This window comes from Melospiza georgiana, chromosome 2, assembly GCF_028018845.1.
Source record: "Melospiza georgiana isolate bMelGeo1 chromosome 2, bMelGeo1.pri, whole genome shotgun sequence".
Taxonomy (NCBI): domain Eukaryota; kingdom Metazoa; phylum Chordata; class Aves; order Passeriformes; family Passerellidae; genus Melospiza; species Melospiza georgiana.
The window spans coordinates 106427263-106450841 of NC_080431.1; the positions used below are offsets into that span (position 1 = coordinate 106427263).

Here is a 23579-nt window from a genome sequence, read left to right on the forward strand (position 1 = left end):
AAGTCCAGACAAGGTCTGTAAGAATATGTTTTCCCCAAATGATTTTTCAGAATTCAGGTTGGTATACTGACACCAAAAGGCAAAGCCCCTAACCAATTGCAGTACATTTCTTAATTCTACCATATGCTTTCTTTCCCTGCAGAATATTGATAATTCTGTCATCTGGGTTCCTCTTATCTTTTTGATAAATGAGGCTATTGCCTTCCTAAGTCATTAAGGCATTTAACCCCTACTTTACATTTGAAACACATATCTGATATACAAAATAATTATGAAGCCCTTCACTACAAAACTATTTTGGCCAACACCAACTACACTGAGGTTTGCAGTTTCTGAGATGTTTTAAGATTGCTCTCTAACAAGATTACCTGCATTGCCTCCATCAGGGCCAAACATGTTTCCTTTTCAAGGTTAGTGTTTGCAGATTTTTGTTCATCTCTGGAGTGTTATAGGATGAAAAAATGGGTTGTAAAGTGATAGTTTTCCCATGAAAAATAGCTCAGCTTCTTCTGAAGGCACATTCCACTATTGATCAGTCACCCTGCTCTCTATGAAAATGAATGACTATGATAAATAGAAGTGTGCTGTTGTATATTCCTTTATAGAAGAGGATCCCAGCACAAGGTCCAGAAACAGACTCCCAAGGCATTGCAAGGCTGTCCCTCAGCAGGGTTTGGGGAGGGAGAGGGCAGGGATTCCACCACACCCATTCCCCAGCATTCAGCTCCTGCCACCAGGCAATGGCTCCTCACCTCTTACTCCTCTGTATTCCAGAAATGAAAGCAGAGACATTTCAGGTGTGATTGCCTGTCCCAGTTGTTTCAACCATTCATAAACGAAAAAAATTCCTTTACTATAAAAGTTGCCCACAAAAGGGTGGCTGTTCAGTATTTCTGGTGGATGAAAACATCTGTCATTATTTGACACTCAGGCAGCCTTTTTTCTTTTCCATAACATATGCAATATTGGGAATAATGAGTTTACCAGGACTCCAAGTCCTATAAACACAAAGTGTTGGGTTTTTTTTAGAGCATTCTCAAATGCAGAACTACTTCAATAATACAATTTAAATCCGAGGATTATGTATCAGTGTTTCTTCTGTAATTCTTTTTCTTCAAAAACAAAAAAAATTACTTTATCAAACTGCACAATCACAGGGAAAAATCTGGGAGCCTGACAGGCAGAAGCCATTCACTTTTCATGGTGCACTGTTCCTCACCATCTCAGTGCCAAAACATTTCTGCAGAGCTGTCACAGGGGAACTTGAGGTAAAATCCCTAAGATTTATGTTAAGCAAGAGTTTGGGTATCAGGTGATAGTTATTCTTAAGTCTTCCTAATGAGGTCATAATGAATTTTGTTTTCAAACACAGTGTTTCTGATTCAAAAATTTAACTTTGAAAGAATCTGATGGGTTTCAGACTTCATTTTAACAAGTATTTCTAGATGTTTTAAGGTTCTTTTAAGGGCAAATACTTTTGAATATGTACCCAGCTCTCCTGACATATGAGACAATTGTTCAGTAAATCTTGTCATTTAGCTCACTGGAATTGAGATTTCACTTCAGGTTTTGACTTAACAAAACCAGGAATCCATCCCAGGAGTGGATCTAGCACCTAGAAAGAGGACTTTTCTGCCCCTCTACTTTGCTCTCATGTGACCCCACCTGGAGCACTGCATCCAGCACAGGAGGAACAGGGACCTTCTGGAGCAAGTCCAGAGGAAGGCCACAGAGAAGCCTGGAACATTTCTCCTATGAAGACAAGCTGAGAGAGTTGGGGTTCCAGTAACTAAAGGGGCTACAGCAGAGCTGGAGAGGGAATTTTTACAAGGGCTTGTAGTGACAGGACAAGCAGGAATGACTTTAAACCATTCTTTTATGTTCAAAGAGGGCAGGTTTAGATCAGTTCTTAAGAAAAAAATCTTTAGTGTGAGGGTTTTGAGGCACTGCACAGGTTCCCCAGAGAAGTTTTGGATGACCCAGCCCTGGAACTGTTCAAGGCCAGGTTCAATGGGGCTCTGAGCAGCCTGGTCTAGTGAAAGGTTCCCTGCTTGGTAAGGGCTTGAAATGAGATGATCTTTAAGCTCCCTTCCAACCCAAACCATTCTATGATTCTGTAACTTTACAATATGGCTTATTTATTCAGTGATACCAAGGAGACAGCCTTAGCAGTTTTTGCATAGTTCTCCTAAAATGCACATGGACTTTGGGATTTTTTTTAAGTACCAGTAAATAACAGTCCTAAACAATGCAATATTACTTCATACTGTTAAACACCAGTTCAGGTACTATGTGTTTTGTTTTCTCCGTTTTACTCTAGGCTGTTATGAAAACATAAACAAACTTAAAACATTTGTTGCTATTTGTGCTATGTACAGCTCTACTCAGCCCAGAGTCTTTTTCCCTTGTTCATTACTTCTATCTGGAACTGGGAAACTTTTCTTGAAGCAGTATTGTTTTTCATGTGGGAAAAAAAAGAAGGCAAGAGAAAATGAAGTGTTTAAAAGTCTCACATTTTACAGAGTACATAACACCCAGTTATAAATATGCTACAATCAGCACACTACAAATTTTATGTAGAAAGAAACAGATGATGGTGGAATTCAGTTCGTGCTAAGAAAACAGGAACAGGGCTTAGAAGAATGCTTACATGGGTCCCTAATTTGCTAGCACATAAACCCACAGTAATCTGCTTTATTGCCAAAGTCATATAAAGAAATTGAGCACCAAGCAGCATAGGTAATCTTCAACTGGAGGCCCTCCAGCCTAATTAGACACAAATGCCCAGAAGGCCAGAGACTGAAATATGGCATGTAGATTTTGAAATATATGAAGAGACAGAACAGTCTCATTAGCAGCCATCCGGGTATGTGCTTAAGCCTCTGAAGTTCCTTTTCTGACTGAGGGAAGGAGCAAGCCATGTCCATGCCCGAGGCTAAGCACAAGGAAAGCATCCTGCTCCTTCTGGAAATGGTCCTGATCTCCCAACCCCCACCCCAGCACACTCCTCCTGGGCTTTGTGCAACTCTTGGCAACTCCTTTGTGCAGACTTACCCACAGTCAGCCAGCTGATTTAGTGTCAATAATGCTGGAAAGCCAAAACATTATAAGTCATTGAAAAAATAAGACAAAGAAGCAATTCTGTGGATAGTTTATAGAGATATTGGTTCGTTATTCACTATTTAGTAGATACATTTCTTAAAGAAAGTTAGTCATGGAGTTTTGCCAAAAGCCATTTTCAAAGTGATAATTTTCCTTATTTCAAACCACTAAATGCTTTTATTTTTATTGCATCAAACAATTATGGTTGGCTACTTTCTGACTACACTCTTGTCTCTCTTTGATTTCATTTATGCATCTATTTTATATAACAATGAAAAACTATGAGTGAATTAAAGAAATAGACAGAGGAGAAGTCCATGACAATTTTAAGGCAGAATGGCTGTGGCAGAAAAGGCTCTGTGCAGAAATGACCTCCATGTTGCAGATTTCAGGCACTTTCAGGGACTATCTATTTTTGGAACCATAATAGCTGCACTTAACTAACCAGAGGGTGTGATAGAAATGTTTTTATCAAGTTATCTCCATCTAAGTTATTTGGAGGAACAATGCAAGGCAACACATTACTTCCTTTTTCAATTGAATTTTTACATTATCGGGAAATATCACACTGGCCACAAAACTATAAACAACTTTCGGTTTTAGTAACGTAAAAGGAGCTTTGTGCTTCTTTCAATCTTCTGCAAACACAACACAAAGAAAACACAGGGACACAGGAGCCCAGAAATCTTGTGTGCAATAAAAAATTGTGGATAAAGCCTTCTGTTAATTGACATTCAAGGTCAGTTTGTACCTTTGCTTGTGATACTGTTGCTGTATCAGTGCCTGAGATCACCAATCAGCCCCATTTTCTTGACAAATTTTATGGGAAGAGAATCTGACATGTAACCTTAGTAGCAAGCACCACTGAAGTGTTACTATTACAAAACAAATAGGCAAATGTTAACTAGGGATAATTTTTTTAAAGAACTTATCCTATAGATTTTTTTAATGTTTTTTGTAATTGCAAAGGGCTTGTTTGAGAATTTTTTTAAGAATATGTAGCAGAATATGCACTGTTCTCTTTTGCCCTTCGCTGTGCCTTGAGGTTTGAGTTTCAAGGAAAGAAAATAAAGCAGTAAGAAAGGATTTACTTGGCCGCAACGTGGCAAGCCTTGCAGTACATCCCATGGCTGTGTGACCGCACCCAGCGGCACAAACCGGGGGATGCCCGTCGGGCAGGGGCCCGCAGCCCGCCGGGGGAGCGGAGCCTTGGCCCGCGGGCCTGTCTGCCTCCGGGCCACGCGCAGACAGACAGACAGACAGACAGACATGAGCTCACCGCCCACACAGGAGCCAGCTCTGCTCCCGAGCCGCAGGCCTCGCCACAGAAAGCCGTGCCCAGCCGGGTGCGTCAGTGCCCAGCTCGGGCAGCCGAGCTCAGGCGGCAGGATCCACCCCGACGTACCGGGATCCTGCAGAGCCCGGGGGACACGGCACCAGCGAGGCCCAGCCTTCGCTAAGGACAAATGTAAACAAGAAGAAATAAAGGGGGAAGCGGGCAACCCTTGGCCGGTTGAAGCGCATGGAAGGGCAGATGGCACCTGTGTGGGCCCAGGCCCAGGCCCAGGCTAGAGCCAAGCGGCCCCGAGGGCACACGCAGGGGCGGTTGTGAAGGACGGTGTGGGGATGTCCAGCCAAGCCAAGCCAAGCCAAGCCAAGCCAAGAGGAGGCCGTCGGCGAAGCCAAGCGCAGTGGCAGAGGCTGGGAAAGGAGATGCCCCGGGCGGGGAAGGGTGGCGGAGGCGGAGGGCAGTGAGGGGGAAGCCTGCGAGCCCCGGCCCCAGGGAAGCAGGGCTCAGCTCTGAGCTGAGGAGCTGCACCCTCCCCGAGGCAGGTGCGCCATGCCCGGCCCGGTGCCTGACCCCGAGGGCTGCCCCTCGGGGACCCTGCATCGCCCCGACCCCGCCACGGGCAGCACCCCCCTTACCTTCCGCTGCGGGCGGGGCCGCTGCTCGCCCGCTCCCCCGGCTGCTCCTGCCAGGGGCGGCGGGGCCGGCCTGGGGACCCCGCGGGGCAGGGGCGGCCGGACCAGCCCGGCCCGGCCCGGCCCAGCGAGGCGGCGAGGCGCGCCCGGGGCCGGCGGCGGCGCGGAGCCGAGCGGGGAAACCCGGGCTCTCCCGGCTCCCCCGGCCGCCTGGCACCTGTTGCCAGGGAAACCCAGGTGTCTCCTCATCCGCGGCCATCCCCGGCGCAGCGGCGGGGGCGAGGGGCGCGGGGGCGGCGGCGCTTGCGGCGCGGGGGAGGCGGCGGAAATTTAACGAGCAGCTTTTTCTGCTGGGAACGTGTCTTTGGGCAGGTTTCTCCTAGTTTTGGGCACGATAAACCTGCTCGTCTGTTAAGCTAGGGCCTGTTTGAGGAGGAGTAATTGTGATTTGGGCAGGAATTGCCAGTCCCTGCGAGCCCAGAGAGGCTCCTGTCTCCTGGCCTTGTTTGAAGGACTCTGTGGAACAGGTGGAGAAATCATGAGCAGATTTCCTTTGGCTTTCTGACAGTGGAGAGCGATGTCATTGCATTGACTGGTTCAGCAGCAGTTCTGTATGTAGCATAAGGGCATGTCAGTCTGGAGGAGAAGATCACAGAAATTACGCCACTCAAAAATTGCCTCCATTCCCTTCCTTGCAGCTGGCAACTAATCAGTTCTAGGAATTTGAGGGAGGCTGTCTATTAAGGTAACTCTGCAGCTAGCTGGGCTTGCCAGCCCCCATTCATCCTTAAGGCTCACCCTTTGTGCCATTCCTGGCTCTCTCTGACTGAAGACTTGTTCTTTGCATCTTTCTTCTGCAACAGAAAGGGTGAGCCTCTCCATTTGGATCCTTGTGGCACTTATTTCCAACATCCTGTAGTACTCTGCCTATAAACTAAAATACGGTCTTACAATAAAAGTTAATTTGACATTTTCTGATTGTATATTCATTACAATTAATTTTCTTATAAGCACTTGATATTATCTTTTCCTACCCTAGAAGAATTTTGAAGCTGTTTTATATATTTTCTGCTTCAAAAACCCAAAATGAAGCATGACTGTATATATTTTTGATATATTAATAAACAAGAAATGTATATGGTTTTATTCCATTTAATATATCAAGACCTGACAGACAGATGGATTGCCTCTGCATAGGCCATGTTCTGGCACTGGGGGCCCAACAGTAGATGTTACAATCCCATATTCTTCTGCCAATAATACTGGGGAGAACCTGACACTGGGCAATAGGTATTTCTGCCCTGTAGACCTTTTAATCCCATTAAAAATCACCAGGCAGTGGCTGGCTTTCCCTTATCTCAGAAAAATCACATCTGGTTTCAGCATACCACATGGCTGGGCTGGAGTCTCTTCTGAAACTCCAAACCAATCTTATTGTAACTAAAAACTGCTCATAGAGGCAGTGCTGCTGTTGTCTTGTAAGGGAAGAAATGCGGTCAGTTTAGAGAGAGAAGGATATTTTGTTTCCAGATGCATCCTCCTGCAGCAGTTGCTGTGGTTTTATACATTCTGAAGTTGTTTTGTCACATCAGCACTAAAAACTGTCGTAAAACATCAAAGGCATCAGCTGAACAAGAGGCAACTCAGTACCTGTGCTGTGTGCTTGTTTCAGTTTCTGTGTCAAGACAGGCCACAGGTAAGCAGTTTTCAGAGTCTGTCGGATCTTCAGATCCCCTGCACACTGACCCACAAGGCAAGGTCCTGTACTTTTCCCTCATTTGAGCAAGGCTACAAGCTCTCTTGAGGATTAGAAGGACACATGCTGTTTCTAGCATGTGCACTAATAAATGATCAGTAATTACTTCTTCCTCAGTACTATGCGTAATTATTTCACCTTTCTCACTGTCTTAGGTTGAAAGATTTAGCTGGGGGTGTGTATTCTATTTGCCACCTGTTAGAAGTGGGGCAATTATCTTCTGTTAATTGTGCAGTTTATCTATTCCACAAACCAATCCTCTCTCCAGGAAATATCTTCTGTTAATGGGCCATTGAGCCTCACTGAATGACTGATAAAATTACTTCATCCCACTGGGAGGAGGTCTGCCCAGAGGGAGGAGCCAAGCATTCCTACCTGGATATGATCTGAGATTTGGAACATCAGAGCGGCCTTTTCCCACTGGATTCCCAGAGGAGCAGCTTTCTTCTCCACTGGATTCCCAGATGAAGACCAGGCCCATCTCCATCACCACCAGACCTTCAGAAGAAAATTATACCCTTCTATAGGATCCCTGCTTCAGCAGAACCACACCTGTCACTCCAGGAGGGCTGCAGCCACCATTCCAATTGGACTGCTATCAACCCCCTGACCAAGAGGATGTCAGGTCGTGTTCTGACTCTGTAAGAGCTTTGTTTTCTGTTTTTGTACTATAGCATTTGTATTTTTAAATTTTCCTAGTAAAGAACTGCTATTCCTATTCCTGTATCTTTGCCTGAGAGCCCCTTAATTTAAATATTACAATAATTTGGAGGGAGGGGGTTTACATTTTCCGTTTCAAGGAAGGGCCCTGCCTTCCTTAGCAGACACCTGTCTTTCAAGCCAAGACATTAATGTACATTGTGAGAGATGAATCTTCAGTTGAATAAATACCCCCGAGAAGATGAAGTTCCTTTCAGTGGGGCAGTTACAACCCATCCTCTTCAGGCCATTCACGTTACTGAGCCAAAAAAGAGGAGCTTTATTTACTGTTGTGGCAATAATCTTTCCTGTATATAAGATTGCCTCTCTTCTCTCTCTTGATGTTTCTTGACAGGCTTTTAAAAAATACACATAGAAGAAAAACAAAAAAACAAACTCCAAATTTTCTCTCAGTTCAGTGAAACTGCAATGGATGCGGTTCGTTTGCAGAAATACCTGACCTAGCTTAATTCTGAATACAAAAAAACAAGAGTAAATTAAGAGATTTTTTTTTTCTAATGCTTTTTGGCTATGACTATTGTAAACTTCATGAAACTTTTGTATGTGTAATGCCAGAGAAATGGTGCATTTTTAAGATCCCAGTTTGTCACCTTGCATGAACTCACAGTTCATGACATGAATAAGGTCAGGAGTAAAATGAAGATTAAAAGCGGTATGTAAAGAACTAATAGTAGTTTTTAATATGCTGATTCTTTGTGGCTGGTGTTCAGATGACGGCTGACCTTATGAAATCTACTGATAATAAAGATTTTTATCTGCCATTTTGTCTCACATACAACAACAGCACCAAGTCTGAAGTATTTTTAATCAGGGTATTAATGACTAAGTATTTTTAATAATTTTTAACCAGCAGGACATCACAAGATTTAGATATTTTGGTCTTTTGTCACATGCATTTTTTCATTTTTCTCATATAAGAAGGATTCAATTAACTGAGTCACAGCAAAAAAACCATGCAGAAATTTATCAGAAAGGCTATATGCAAAGACTATGTGCTACCTCACTGGAAACCAATGGCACCAGTCCAGCAACTAACATATGCTATGGCAACGGTGACACCACATGGGAGTGATGGGCTGGGCTGCAGGGTGAAAGGAAGTGCTAAGCAGAGTACGCAGTAGACGGAGGGAGCTATTCCAGGTTTATCCTCCCAGTGCTATTTTTAAGTTTTCAGATTAAATCTGATCTCGATGCAGTCCTTCTTTCCACACATTTGGGAGTCAGTGCAGTGCATGCACATGGAAAATACTTTCCAGTTACAGCATGAACAAGCTGAGCAGGAGGGACTCACTGCAAGATTACCATCCAAATCGCCATCTGCCCAAGGGAAGGGACAGCATGTAGTTGCACTATTCCTGGAGCAAAGAAAGGACCAGGTAGTTACCAAGTCTTTCTTGCTCTCTGCAGAAAGTTGCTACAGCCCACCTCAAGAGGTTTGTTCCTGCACTGGTTTGTTCATGCTGCCAGTGGCTTTAGCAAAGGCACAGGCAAACTTCTTTGTCCCTGTGTCCCTGTGTCAAAGTTTCTTTACTGCAAGTCCACAGATTTTGGGGTGTGGAGGAGAGAAACAACAACAACAAAAAAAGGACTAAAAATGTGGTACACTGAAACAGAAAAAAGAGAAGGTAGGATGAGAATATGCTTCTCCTCTTACACCTATGGCTTTGTCCTAGCCTACACCTGAGGACATTCACAGGCCAGCCCTATTTGTTACTGTTTACCATGACACAGTTCCTTCAACTAACTTAGGATAAATGTCAGACATGAATTATGGAAAACACAGTCTGAACACCTATTCTTTACATAAACAAAGGCTTTTGTAAAAATTATTTGGCTACTTAACCAAGAGTTTTTTGGATTGGACCATCAAAGAAGAGGAAACTTCTGCAGCCTATTTTCTGGAATGAATGATCTGTCTTCAAAGAGCAGTTCACAGAGCAAGCCCCTAAGACTTCAAAAGGGAAAGGCTGTTTAGTTACTCAGTATAATCTCTGCCATAAGCTCTATCTTATCCCACAAGTGTAAAATAACAACATCTGATCTGAAAGCATCCGTGGAGCTGCTAAGTAAACATATAAAAACCTTAAAGTGTAACTAAAACTGCTGCCAATTGTTAGCTGTTGTCACTGGAAATGAAGGTGTAGAAAAAGTCAAGAAAAGGTCATTTAATTCCTCACTTTTCCCCCTGGGTCTCAGCTGCCTTTACTCCAGACTCCAGAAGCTGTTCAGTTTTTTACCATGTTGAGAAGCTGCCCTAAAAGGCATAGATAGACAGCTTATTCCAGCTTATCCCCTTCCTCTCCAACATGTCCATGACACTCCCTAGCTTTCATGGGGGCTAGAGAACTGCTCCTGCAGACCCACCCAGATCAGCAGGATTCCCCTTTTCCATGGCACAGAAGCTGGGGAGCAGCCAGTTCCACCAGCAATGCCCCCTTTCCTGCTGTCAGAGAAGCATGAAGAGCTCACAGGGAAGCTGGGCACTGGGTCTGACATTTACAAACTAAGAGCAAGGCTAGCTGCAATGTCTACAAGCACAGAACTTTCATTCACAGCTTCCAAATGTTCTGCTTCACAGAAGTCAAAAGCTCCCACTGGTCCCTCAGGAGCCTACCTGGGATCAGAAAATAATTTTATCTAGCACAGAAGACAGCTGGATGTTACTGTGATCAGGTTTGCACATTCCCAAGTTGGTAACTCATTGGACAATATCACCATTATGTAGGGTTTGCTTCTCTACTACATGGATGCATAATTTTAGACAGTGAGATGAAACTTAGCACACAAAATTCCACTTGCTTTATTCCTAGCTCAACAATTGCAGGCATTCAGTCATTTTATATCTGTATATAGCACTAATCCATATTGCAATAACTCATGCACCATGTTATATTGCTGCACTGAGCCTCTGCCAGCTTCAGATCAGTCACCTCTGTCAAGTCCCATAGGATAAGAGGGCCTGTAAGACCTATTCCAAGTAAGCTTTTTACCCTGGATGGCCACACGTGATTTAACTTTCATCACCAGCTGGGTGCCAGGGGAAGAGCAACTGATGTTGAGAAAGGCTGTTGGAAATGGTATTCCTGCCTGTGTCATACCAGCTGCTGAACTTCTGCTCTTTTGTTATCTGAACCTGCACTTGCAGTGCCTGCCTGGACAGCCTCTTATTTTAATTGCTATTACTTTCAATGACATTAATCTGGGGGAGGGAACTTAGAGTTAAAGCAACATATTTTATGTTTATAGAAATGATAATCATGTTCAGAGAGCAGATTAAAAGGGTTCTCGTAATGATGGCAGTGAAGGCAGAAGATAGAGCTTTCATTTCCATAAAGCATTAAGCAAACCTACTTTACTGCCAACACAATCTGCTGCTGGCTCTAACTATTTATGTTTATTTTTATGTATTTATTATGTGTTTGTCCCCTGCTGTCAAGGAGACAGGCTTCTGCTCCTTACCTTTCAGGAATGCATTAATCCTGGTGATTGGTTAATGTGTGGGGAGGGAACGGAGCAAGGGGAATACAAACTGCAGCAACCCAGTGCAGTGTAAATCCTGGGAACAACCTGAACTGGATAGAGCTGGGATCTGGGAACTGTTCTTAATCCTGACAATTACAAGCAATGGGAATGCACAGGACCCAAAATAACACTCCCGGGTAATAGCAGACTTTTTTTGTTTCTCTCCAAGTGGAAATTTTATTCACGCATCCCAGGTAGGGGTTTTGAAACAACACAATACAAGTTGATGCAGAGTTAATTCTCATTTCTGCTGCTGGCCCCAGAAAAGCAGGTGTCGTCATGGGCTGTTGGCTGCCTCCTCCTGTGCACAGGGCACAGTGATTAGAACAGCATGAGAAGCCCAGTGAAGCCTCCAGAGCTGGCACAGGGCAGTGTGCCTAACAGAAAAGCACTGGGGGAAGTAGACTCTTGATGGCTGATGTCGCTGTAAATAAGCCTTAGGTTAGCCCAGAAAAATCCAGTTCAAACCTTACTTTTTTTCCTGTTTTCTCAGTTGCCAAATTTGTTGAAACTCCACTGCTGTATGACTAATCATACCTTTTAGTATTCCCCCCTGTGATGAACCTAAGTAAAGTTACATTCAGAACATTCAAACCCAAAAGCACTGAAAGAAAAGACAAAGAAGGGAATCCTAAATTCTCAAATTTCCCATTCCAGTCCAATTTAACATTTGTCATCTTCCAAACCCTATGAATGCCTTAACTTTTAAATTATTTTTAATGATGGTTTAGTTTAATCCTTTCCTTGCTGGTTCATCAAAGGGACATCAGTGATCCAATCAGGTGTGGGAAGTGAATGGATCAGGTAGACAAATGAGCTCTAGTAACAGCAATTTAAATGTCTCCCCCACTCCATACCTCCTCTCCACAGCCTCCATAGCAACCATGTTTTTGAGAATCTTTGCAAAGATTCTCCAAAATTGAGTCTCCAGAGGAAAGTAAACCCCTAAAACCACATTAAAAATCTGAAGCAGGAAAACCAGAGAATTTTTGCACAAAGCGCAAGAGGGAAACATCACAAAATCTGAACCTCCAAGTCACACATCAAGTCCAATTTTACAGTTTTCTATTCCATCAGTGCCAGTTTTCAGCATTATTATAGCCTTGTGATGCCTTTAAAAACTAGGGGGAAGGGAGGGCTTTTCAGTGCAGCTCTACTGAAACCTGGGTCTAATGGTAATTTAAAGTAATTTATAACCCACAAAGCACTCACAGCTAGGCCAGTATCACAGTATCTAGTCATATTTATGAGTTTGCAGGTCCTAGTTCTATTAATATGAATAATATTTAGATTATTAATGAGATAAAAGAGTGTTTATTGTTCATCTTTCATTAAAAATACTAAGTGAGCAATCTGCAGCCTACTGACATCTGGAATTATGGTTTGTGTTATCTGCAGATTTTGCTTTGTTTGCACAGAATGGGTCAGATCATAAGTGGTTTATGGTGCTCTTTAGCATACAGCTATGGCATGAATAGGCTGAAAAGACAGATGCTAGGCAAGTCAGCAGTTTACTGATTTGACATTCACTGCATTTGCAAGGTTAACACAACTTCTGTCCTGAACAAAAAGAAATCAGGGGCATTCCCACTGAACCAGATGAATGCTGGTGGTTGTAAGGAATAAGGGCACTGCTGTCACACAAGAACCTTCATTATGGCAGAGAAAAAGCTCAAAGGGTAAATAAAAAATTCTCTGCTTTCTGAGGCAGCATTTGTGCAAAATTTATGTATGCATAAATACTTCTAAACATTGTTTTACTGACTTTCATTTAGGGAAAAATGTGGTGGTTACAGAAAAGCAAGCATGAAATTTTCTTTCAAAATAAATTTTATTATCAAGCCTAAATTAGCAAATCTGCAACTGCTCTAATATCCTCCTGAACCTGAAGCTAAATGTGTGTTATAAGAGCCCTTTTATATAGAAGGCATGCCATGAATTAACACAAAATGCAAGGAATCTGATATGGAGTAAAGTACTTAAGCCATGAAGAGGAGAAATTTAAAACCAGGTCTGTGTATACCAGGTAAATAATAACAAATACATCACCAGAGAATCAGGCAAAGCCAGTGTGAAAGCACTCTTCCTGCATTTATCTCCTCTTTTTAGAAAGTACAGCAGCAACACTGACTCTATTTTGCTAGAATGTAATTTCTGGCATTGTGTGTTGTCCAGTGCCTCTGCTGGCATTTTGTTTTGGATCTCTCTAAATCCACACCACAGCAGCAGAAGCATTACCCTCATGATATAGTGCTGCAATCCCTACAACTGTGTATCATTAGTGGGAAATCATTTTAATACTCTTGTAAACACCATCAGAGAGCCAGGAGACTATTTGTATTTGTTTTACTGTCACAGACTAAACTGCCTTATTCCAACCCTGTCCATCAAATTAGTGTTGGACCAGGTTCAAAGCACTCTAAACCTGCCAACTCCAGTCTGGCTTGAACTTTAATAGAACCAGGCAACCATTTTCTGGTGCAGACACTGCAAGCATATCAGTTGCAAATACATGTATTAATAAGGTGCCCTTGCTCCATCATACAGAAGGCTGCAATCCCCATGTTGGAGGCTCAGCACTTTGCTCCAAAGGTTTTATTACAGGTTTTATACTTCACATTGGCAGAACTTTTCATTTTCCCCACATGGAGAAAATGTAGGTGTATAAAATATTGGATAATCTTCTTACATAAAATATCTTACATTTTTATGTAAGAATTCAGTCTATATTTAGTCCAAAGTCTTCCCCTCTGAGGTAACTTTTGGTTTTAACCCAAGAAGAAGGAGAAATCTTGGCAGAGTGTTGAAAGAGAGATTTTGTGACCTAGTCACTGGAAGAGATGATATGATTTTTAAGATAAAAGTTATACTTTTCTTTCAAAAAGACTGAATATTCAGCCCACCACAATTAACTATAAAACACAAAGCTGTTGACCAAAACATGTTTGGTGAGAGGGGTTTTCAAGCCTTAGCTGGGTGGGAGGAACAGCAGGTGACCTGGGAGCTGAAAACACCTCTGTCCCACAGAGCCACCAGGATGGAGTTTCCTCAGCAGAGTGGGGTGGCACTCACAGTTGCAGAGCACCTGGGAGGGTGCACTGCAGGGCTGGTGCACCTCAATCTGCTGCTGCTTCCAGCTCCTCCTTTAGCCACTGCTGCTGGAAGTTCAGGAGGAAGCCTCATCTGCCCAGTCAAAGGTCAGATCTATGTTAAAAATATTTGCCAGAAAGAGCTGCACTCACAGGGAACAGGAAGACACAAAGGTGATTAATTCATTTTTTTTTCAATGCTGAAAAAAAAAATTGTCTGTGGGCAGTTCCCAGAAGCAATGCTGGTAACAAGAGAAATTCTGAGTGACTGCACACTCAAGCACATTTCTTTTAGCCTTCATTTTTGATCTTTTTTTTTTCTACTTTCTGTCAACAGCAAAGTGTTCAAAGCTAAGCTCCACTGCTCATGGAAAGCAAGATGTTAGCTTGCCTCTCAGCTGCAATCAAAATTTGAATTGTATGTTTAATAAATTGGGGTTGTGATGGTTAGTTACAAGAGCTAACAAAAGTATCTCTTAGGATTTGCATAGCAATCCTATACAGGGGGAGCTTCCAAGTACAACTATCAAATATTCACAAGTGCTTGTAACCTTTCCACTTGCGTCCAGATGCTCTCTCCTGTACCATGCTGTGCAGGAACTGCTACTAAAATCAGCACAATTCCCAACAGAAAATGCTACTCAGCTTGAGTAAAGGTGACAGAATCGAACCCTTGGAGGGGGAGGATGAGAAAACTCAGTATTAGTTTGAATAATTAATGTATCTGAGAATATCCTAATCTCCTTATGAAGAGAGAGGCAAAATCTAAATACATTATTCATGATGAATTATTCAGTCAGCTGTGTATGAATTATCCTGGGAATATTTCACTGGCTTTTAGAACTTCTTTCTTAGAACAAATAAATCTAGCTTGGGAAAAACATCCCCTTTAGTGGCCAACCACATTTTCAAACTAGTCTGTCAGCCAAAGATAAATTTAAAATGTTTCCTTGCATTTATATCTACTGTAGAATCATCTAGGAATTCAAGAAATACATTTGCATCACAGTAGCATCATGTAGGAATCCCAGCAATGCTTCTCATTATCTTCAGTTCAGTACAGACAAAGATGTGACTATAATGCTGTTAGACTCAAATGAAAGTGTAAATTTATTTTAACACCATGAGATTTTATAAGACCAAATCTAAAATTCTGCAAAGAAGGACTAATTGTTGACTAAGCATAGAATTGTACATTCACACTTTCAGGACAATCTCCATGAGATATAGTGCGTCACAATGTCACACCTGCCACATGAAGTGAGGCAGAATTTTTCCTAGGACTCCTTCACTGAGCCCTACTGCCAAAACCTCAAAAGCTCAAAGGAAGGATGCATCTGTGAATAAACAAGATGGCTGGATTTCACTTTCTGAGCTCTGAAATCCCTTGAGTGCAATATACTTACTTTTTTTTTTTTTCTCAGAGATTTGTACAGTTAAAATATCAAGGTGGGAGCAGTTTAATATATTCATGCATAACAAAACAAGCCCACTCCAAAATCATCAGAGAAGACATCAGATCAGGCAACTTAAATTTCTCCATTCTTTGCATCCCTCTACTTTTTTCTTTGGTAGGACAGTTTACAGAAAACATTGTGTGTCCCTAATAGACTATAGAAGGGTAACACAGCAGATGTTGCAGTTTCTCCTTTGCTCATTCTAATGCAATGAAAGGCCTAGGAGATGGACTAGTGGGAATGTCAGGTGTTTAAAACTCTTACAAAAAATACCCAAGAGCAAAGCCTTAGTACCACAATGCCACAAGAAAACTGTCACCAAGCTCAAAAAAAGAAACAAGCTGGAAAAAACAGCCTTTTAAACCAAGACAGAACAAGGAAAAAGGGAGGATAAGAACTGGTGGAAAATGGAAAACAGTTATGACAGATCTCAAGCTTCAGTGAGAAACTCTGCTCTGTCTCAGCAGGGGGACCTTTTGAATCACATTTGTGATTCTTGCTTCACTTATTTGAGGTCTATTTTGCTTTAAATCCTGTGTTCATTCCTGGGTATTTTCTCTCTCTTAATTAAACCTTCATATCAGACTTTTATTAAGATAGAGGCAAAGCCTGTACCTTCCTCATTCTCTTAAGGTTATCTGCTGAAATAGGATTGAATTCTTTTAATGGAAAGAGACAGGGGAGAGAACTGCTAAACCTATGGGGAAGTTGTAATTCCACAGTTATTTCTAAGAATACAAAAGATTGTTGTATCTTGTATCTGGACAATCCAATTAGCTTAATGTCTGGGAATTAAGCAGGCTGCTGATCATGTTGGAGAACTGACCTATTTCAATAGAAAACTGTTGTATTTGCACAGCACTCTCACTTTGGCTCTGTAGCTGAGTCTCCAGAATCATTCTGAAATTAACCATGGGCACCACTGCTCAAAGAAGGAATGGTAACTTGGTCTTGACAATCACAGGCACTGTCTGTTCACTGACTGGTCACAAAAGTCAACGTGGTCAGATTTTCATCTGGGTATCCCCAGTTGCTGAATTCACAGGTTTGTTTTCTAAACAAATAATGGCCTTCGGATCCATAAAATATTTATAAAGGTTTTCCATTTCAGGGTGTGAAAAGAAGTCTTGTTGGTTTCAAAATTTTCAATAAATGCATATCTCACAAGCAAATTTCCATCCCCTTTCCCTTTTTTCATCCTTGAATGACATGGAGTGACAGCATTCCTGAGTGTTGTCACTAAGAAACTGGAGGGGGCTTTTTCTCCTGAGTTTGGTTTGCTTCCCTAGTTCACTCCACACTTTGGTGTTTCCACCTGCAATAAAGAGTAGAACAGTGCAAAGCTGGTTCCCCTCTGCCACCCAGTGTGGGTGCTGCTCCTGTCAGCAAAGGTGCCAGAGCTCTGGACTCCCCAGGGTGTCACATACTTCCATGGATGGCCACAGCCTCAGTCACAGCTCATCCCCTCAGAGAAGCGATAAAGAGCCAAACAAAGTCATTGACTATGCTGGGACAGCACCATTCTCACTATAGGGGCTCTTTCACTGAGAAACATTGCTCTCTTCTTCCTTTCTTAAGTGTAGTTTATGATGCTTAAAACATTTGCATTTACCTCCACAAGCCCCCCGATACTATTTAATCAGTGACAACGGAAGTGGAAATTACAGGGAAGTAAATCTTAATCAACAAGAATTAGTTAATGTTTTGTAAAGAAAGTTTCACAGTTTCAGAGGTGGGAATTGTTGTGTTACCTTCACATTTTATTTTCATTCTCAACTTTGTGTTTTATTTTCATTCTCAGCTATCTAGACAAGATAGTTATTGTACAGGAGACCTTTTTAAATCTCAGAGATCTGCATGCTTTAAAAAGAAAATAAAGAAAAAGAGGAAGAAAATTTTAAAAATCAGAAAACATAAACAAAATTAAGTGATGTTTGGAAAACAAGTCCTATCGCAACATATCGTGCAAAGCATTTGACACTCACACATGACATCTTTGTCTATAAACTGGAGAGAAATGGATTTCACAGATTGACCACTGGGTGAATAAAAAATTGATGAGATGGTCACACTCAAAGAGCTCGGTCAATGTTTCAATGTCCAAGTGGAGGCCGGTGAAGATTGGTGTTCCTCAGAAGTTGGTATTGGGATCAGCATTGTTTAACATCTTTGTAAGCAGCAAGGACATTGACAGCAAGTTCAATGCCAAGCTGTGTGGTGGTCAACACGCTGCAGGGAAGGGATGTCATCCATAGGGACCTGGCAGGCTTGAGAGGTGAGTCTGTGCAAACCTCATGAAGTTCAGCAAGGCCAAGTGTAAAATCCTGCATCTGAGTCAGGACAGTCCCAAGCACAAACACAGGCTGGGCAGAGAATGGATTGAGGATAGCCCTGGGGAGAAGGATTTGGGGTTGCTGATTGATGAAAACCTCAACATGACCCAGCAATGTGCCCTTGCAGCCCAGAAACCAACCACACCCTGGGCTGCTTCCAAAGTAGCGTGGGCAGCAGGGCCAGGGAGGGGATTCTGCCCCTCTGCTCTGCTCTGCTCTGCTCTCAATAAACCCCACTTGTAGTGCTGCATCCATCTCCAGGCTCCCCAGAGCAGGAAGGATGCAGACCTGCTGGAGTGAATCCAGAGGAGTCTGCAAAGATGATCAGAGAGCTGGAGCACCTCTTCTACAAAGACAGGCTGACAGAGTTGGGCTTGTTCATCCTGGAGAAGAAAAGGCTCTCGGGAGATCTTCTAGCAGCTTTCCAGTACCTAAGGGGCTACAGGAAAGCTGGAGAGGACTTTTCACAGCATGGGTAGGGAGAGAACAAGTGGGGATGGCTTTAAGATGAGAGAGGGTAGGTTTAGGTTAGATCCTAGCAATAAATTCTTCACTGGTAGGGTGGTGAGACACTAGACCAGGTCATTCAGAGAAGTTGTGGATGCCCCATCCAGGAAATGTTTAAGGCTGGGTTGGATAGAGCTATGAGCAACCTGGTCTAGTGAAAGGTGTCCCTGGCAGGGATATTGAAACTAGATGATTTTCAAGGTCCCTTTCATTCCAAACCATTCTATGATTCCATGATATTAGGAAGCCTAGTCATTCAATCTAAAGGTAATAAAATATGTGAGTGCTGAAATAAATAAATTTAATAAATAAGAATCATGATCACTTTCTTATGTGGCACTCTTCATAAACAGACCTCAAGGATCTTTGTATGGGAGATCACTCTCACTATCATAAAGACAAAGACCACTTATTTTCTGTTTTATTAAAAATACCATTTAGAATTTCAATCCAGAAGGATCTGGATCTCCCTAAAAAGGACTTACTTTCTGAAATTTCCTCTACAGCTTGAGCATATATATGGTCATATATATATAAGTTGGATGAGGAACAGTCAGACAGGGAAAGAAATTGACTCATATGGGGAAGAACTGGCCTTGTATGAGGCACCAGAACTATTTCTCTTTCTTGACCATTTCAGCAGTTCTGAGCAGACGGCAGTTTAATTGTTCATGTCTTTCATGATATAAAATGCCTTAAGGCGTGGAAGGTCATCTCTCATTTCCTCCATAAAATAGTTTACCACAGAGTTTTTGCAGGAAGGGTTACACCAGAAGATTACTGGCTATTTGGATTACTCATCAGGGTCTGATATTATGGCATGTTTGAAAGAATTATGAGAAAATAAAAAGTAATGTCCACATTCACTAGCAAGAAAAAAAAGCTGGCACTGTAAAATGTGATGTTTCCTGCTAAAAGATCCCCAAACTCTTTCATTCATCCAGTGGAAACTGCTCGGTGCCTGAACCCTCTTGTGCAGCAGTAGGCAGTAAAACTCTCACAGGTGGAGAATGAGCCCAGCCATCAGGGCAGTGTGCTTCTAACTTCTCTCAGTTGGCCCTATCTCAGCTTTGAACATTCCACTTGATAGATAATTCAGCAGTGTTACCTTTTCAGTGATTTTATTCACTCTAGGTCAGAGCTGTGCTGCAGGATGAGAAGGAGCCCTGGGGAAGCCACCGGGTCCAGGGGGCACAGCTGGCTCCTGCACTGCTCTGCTGCTGCTGCTGCTGCTGCCAGCCATCAGAGCAGAGCTGGATGTGAGCAATACCCCATCCCACCAAATGCCAGCATTTGTCCTCTCCCTGAAAAGGGACACGGCTCAGGAATTATAACTTAAGCAGGAAATTTGTACAGCTACCAATGGATACCAGTCCCTGGAAATAAAATTGTATTATGACCAGTGGCTAACCCTCCAGTGCCCACACACTCCAGCTTTGAAGGAAGCCTTATAATTAGAAGAACAGCATCTATTGAGGTGGTGGGTGATATCTGTATCAGGCTTCAGTCCTAAGGATAGATGTGTCATCTTAAATGTGACCTGAATATCTAGGAAGGTGTAAGATCTTTGGAAGCTTTTAATCATTTTGGAGCTCATTTTAGGTTGAACTTACTGTCTCTGCCTTCTCTTTTGCTTTTCTCCTCAAGTTCTTTGATTTATCTGATCTACTTTTTGCTCCAGCTGAAGTCAGTGGGAGTTTCACCTTTGATTTCACAGAGCTTTGGCCTTGCCTATCTAAAGGAATTAGCCTTTTCTGATGAGGGTAGTTGGGTGTTAATGAAATAAGACAAGGGAAAGGCAAAGGTCATGGACAGGAGGACTTGTGTCTCCTGTACACAGATTAGAGAAAGCAGAACAGAAGGGAAGAACAAGTAGACACTGAAAAATGCCAGCAAAGCCATCACATAAGGCTAGAGTTGAGGGGGAAAAGGATAGGGTCCCAGATCAAGAAGAAAGAAAAAAAAATTCAGGCCAGTGCCATTACAGGAGACATTACACTGCTACATACCAATGGGCTCTGGTGTAGATGGGGGTTCTGCTGCCCCAGCTCAAATCCTCTCTATCTCCTGAGAGGGAAAGACTGCCTACATCTTTGAGTCTGTTGGGTTTGTGCCACAATATCCAAAGAATCTATGGACTTTTAATACTGCCCTATGTACAGTACTTGTCACAGCTACAAGGAGCTCCATTTTCAACTACTCACAGGACAAACCTGGCCACATAACACACAATTTTCATGCTAGAGTTTTTGTTTGCCACTGGGGCCCATCTTGTTTCCCATTTACATTTTACAGATGTGTCCAGGAGCTGGAAGCAGCGCCCTTTTGTTGACATCCTATCTGCATCTCCATTCTCTCACCACAGCACCTGCCACGTTTGCTGGGAAGGATGTCCAAAAAGAGAGAGATGATTTACAGAATGGAAAAGGATTTTATAAACAATGAGTCATTCATATTCCCTCTGAGACAGAGGCAAATCTCAGCAGCTGCAGAAAGGAACATAAATGCCAATGGAGAGGGTTTGAAGGGAGCCATAATGTGCAATGTTTTAGCCTCTGAACGTGACCCTTTGGGGCAGTTACCTGTCTACCATGGATTTTAGGTCCCAAGCCTTAAGCTCATATTCCGACAAAGTTAGGAAATGAGCCAGCACTGTGGTAAAAGCTAGAAACATTGCAGCCCACAATGCATTATTTGTAGAAAAGAAGCTCAGTTTCATATTATACTGAGACTTTTATTATTTTCTGGTAAGCATTTTCTGATACACTTTGTAAGAAAATTGTGATAGATAGCTCAAGTTCTTGCCTTGAATTTGGACATTTATTGGGGAGTGAAGTCCCTTTGGGGGGTATTAATTGTCACAGGTGGATACAGATCAGTGAGGTATAACACCATTTATTTGTTTGATAGTCTGTAAAAACATCAAGTAAATTTATCCCAGTATTTTAATGCTGAGAGATATAAAATGAAGAAGACACAAGGAAAAGGGAGAGGAAGCAGTACAGGAAGAATTTGAGCCAGGGAATACAGAGGGTATCTTCCCATCCTTAACTTGATCCAAGTGAGTGAGGACCACTTACAGGTGCTTTGATCCAGACACTACTTCTGTTTGGAATGCAAAACAAACCTGTGCATGACTGCACTCTAATCTGTAGCAAATACAAACTGCCTAACCACTACTAAGTGGCAGAAGCATTTACTTAGCAGATTCTCAGACAAATCTTCCCTTTGCATGATGACAGATTCCCTTGTAACAAGAGTCTAGAGATTTGCTTGGTTGACTTATTGATTATTGAAAGCAGTGCTTTAATGCTGACTTTCCCAGAAGACCATGGAGCATGTTTGATTTTAACCATCCCTTGCCATTAGTAAGTGTAAATATTCATTTTCAGAATTTAAGCTTATTAGGCCCATATCTACAAAAGAATAATGGTTCATGCAAGATGGAAGCAACCGGGGATTTTGTCAGATGAGATCCAATAAGAAAATTGATGTTATAATCCCTTTGTCTCCATCTGCCATCAAGCAGAATGAGCTTAAAATATTGGCAGTGATTAGCCTGGGAGCATTCAGACAATATTTTCTCCATGGAACAATGTCCAGTTCCTGCAAAGATAAGCATGCATAAATATATATATATATATATATATATATGTACGCACACACATACTCTTGCATCCATGAATTCAGATCCCATGTAAGATACCCAGATGTGTAAGTATTTACAAAATCAAGGCTCAAAGCTACCAGAGACCCAGAGAGCTGCTGCCTTGCCATTAGGCTAAACTAATGGTTAAAAATATGTTTTTTTCTCTCAATTTAGACTGAGAAATATTTTTACAGTGAAAAAGGGAATAAATCAGTTGTGAGGTTTTTTTATACAGCTGTCATCTCTCCCTTTTCACACTAGCAATGCCTTAACTACAGGGAGAAAGGGTCTGGGCACAGCACTGCCAGGGCAGGGGGCAGGAGGCCAAGTCAGGGCAGGGAGCCCCAGCCCCATCCTGCTGCCCAGAGGTGGCAAGAGGAGCGTGGCTGAGGACTGTGGCCCCAGACAGGGGAATGGAGCAGTTCTGAGGCCATCAGGGATTCAGAATCAGTGAAAGGTGTGGGCAGGAGCGGGCAGAGCTGCAGAAAGCTCAGGCAGTGACCAGGGGTCACTGTCACATTTCAGCTGAAGCTGAAATGCAGCTGAAGCTCCTGGAGGCCTCCCAGCCCCACCAAGGTTCCCTCAGCCTCTCTCACACAGCTCTGCCCTGAGCTCACATGTTGCTGCTCTGCTGCACCTGCAGCACTGGCCTGGGGCACACTTCTCAAAACACTTTGGGGCTGTGCATTTCTTCAGGACACCATAAGAAAAGCACAACACTTTATATCTTTTAGAAGACACTTTTTCTTCTCTGTGTAAAAAATACTCAACAGTGATCATGAACAATAGTTCATGGTTTTGGGTGATCACAAGTTACATTTTTCTTTTTGTGGCTTTTGGGTTTTTTTTGTGGCTGTTGGGTTTTTTTCTCAAGTAAAAACTTGACTTCTGCTATGCTTTTTGCCTGTTTTGTAGAAAAGGCCTTTAAAATCTTCAACTATTGTATTTCTTTTAACTCTGAATAGTGAACAGTATTGAATTGCTGCCATAAAATACGAGTCCCCTAAGGAGACAGACATGATTACCATATTAATATTCCATGCAGTAACAAATATAGGAAGTGGTAACTCATTGCTCTGGGAAGAAACACACTCTGATGATTAAAGAAATACATCTGGGAGAAAGGCTACTATTAACACCAGGGTAAGTGAGTGGACATAGAGCAAGCAACAATTCACTTGAGGGTGGGACAAAAGTTGGATGGATGGATGGATGGATGGATGGATGGATGGATGGATGGATGGATGGATGGATGGGTGGATGGGTGGATGGGTGGATGGATGGATGGATGGGTGGATGGATGGATGGATGGGTGGATGGATGGATGGATGGATGGATGGATGGATGGATGGATGGATGGATGGATGGATGGATGGATGGATGGGTGGATGGGTGGATGGATGGATGGATGGGTGGATGGGTGGATGGATGGATGGATGGATGGATGGATGGATGGATGGATGGATGGATGGATGGATGGATGGATGGAGAATACAAATATGAAATTAGGCAACCCCCATC

General features: G+C 42.6%; 1 long non-coding RNA gene across 1 annotated transcript in view; it reads right to left on the bottom strand.

Moving 5' to 3' along the window:
• LOC131080283 (uncharacterized) overlaps positions 1 to 5102 on the bottom strand; it is a 150049-nt gene extending 144947 nt beyond the window's left edge. Inside the window, exon 1 of the long non-coding RNA XR_009114151.1 lies at positions 5029 to 5102. This is a non-coding gene — a long non-coding RNA (uncharacterized LOC131080283). The remainder of the gene's footprint in view (positions 1 to 5028) is intronic.
• Positions 5103 to 23579: the final 18477 nt, after the last annotated feature.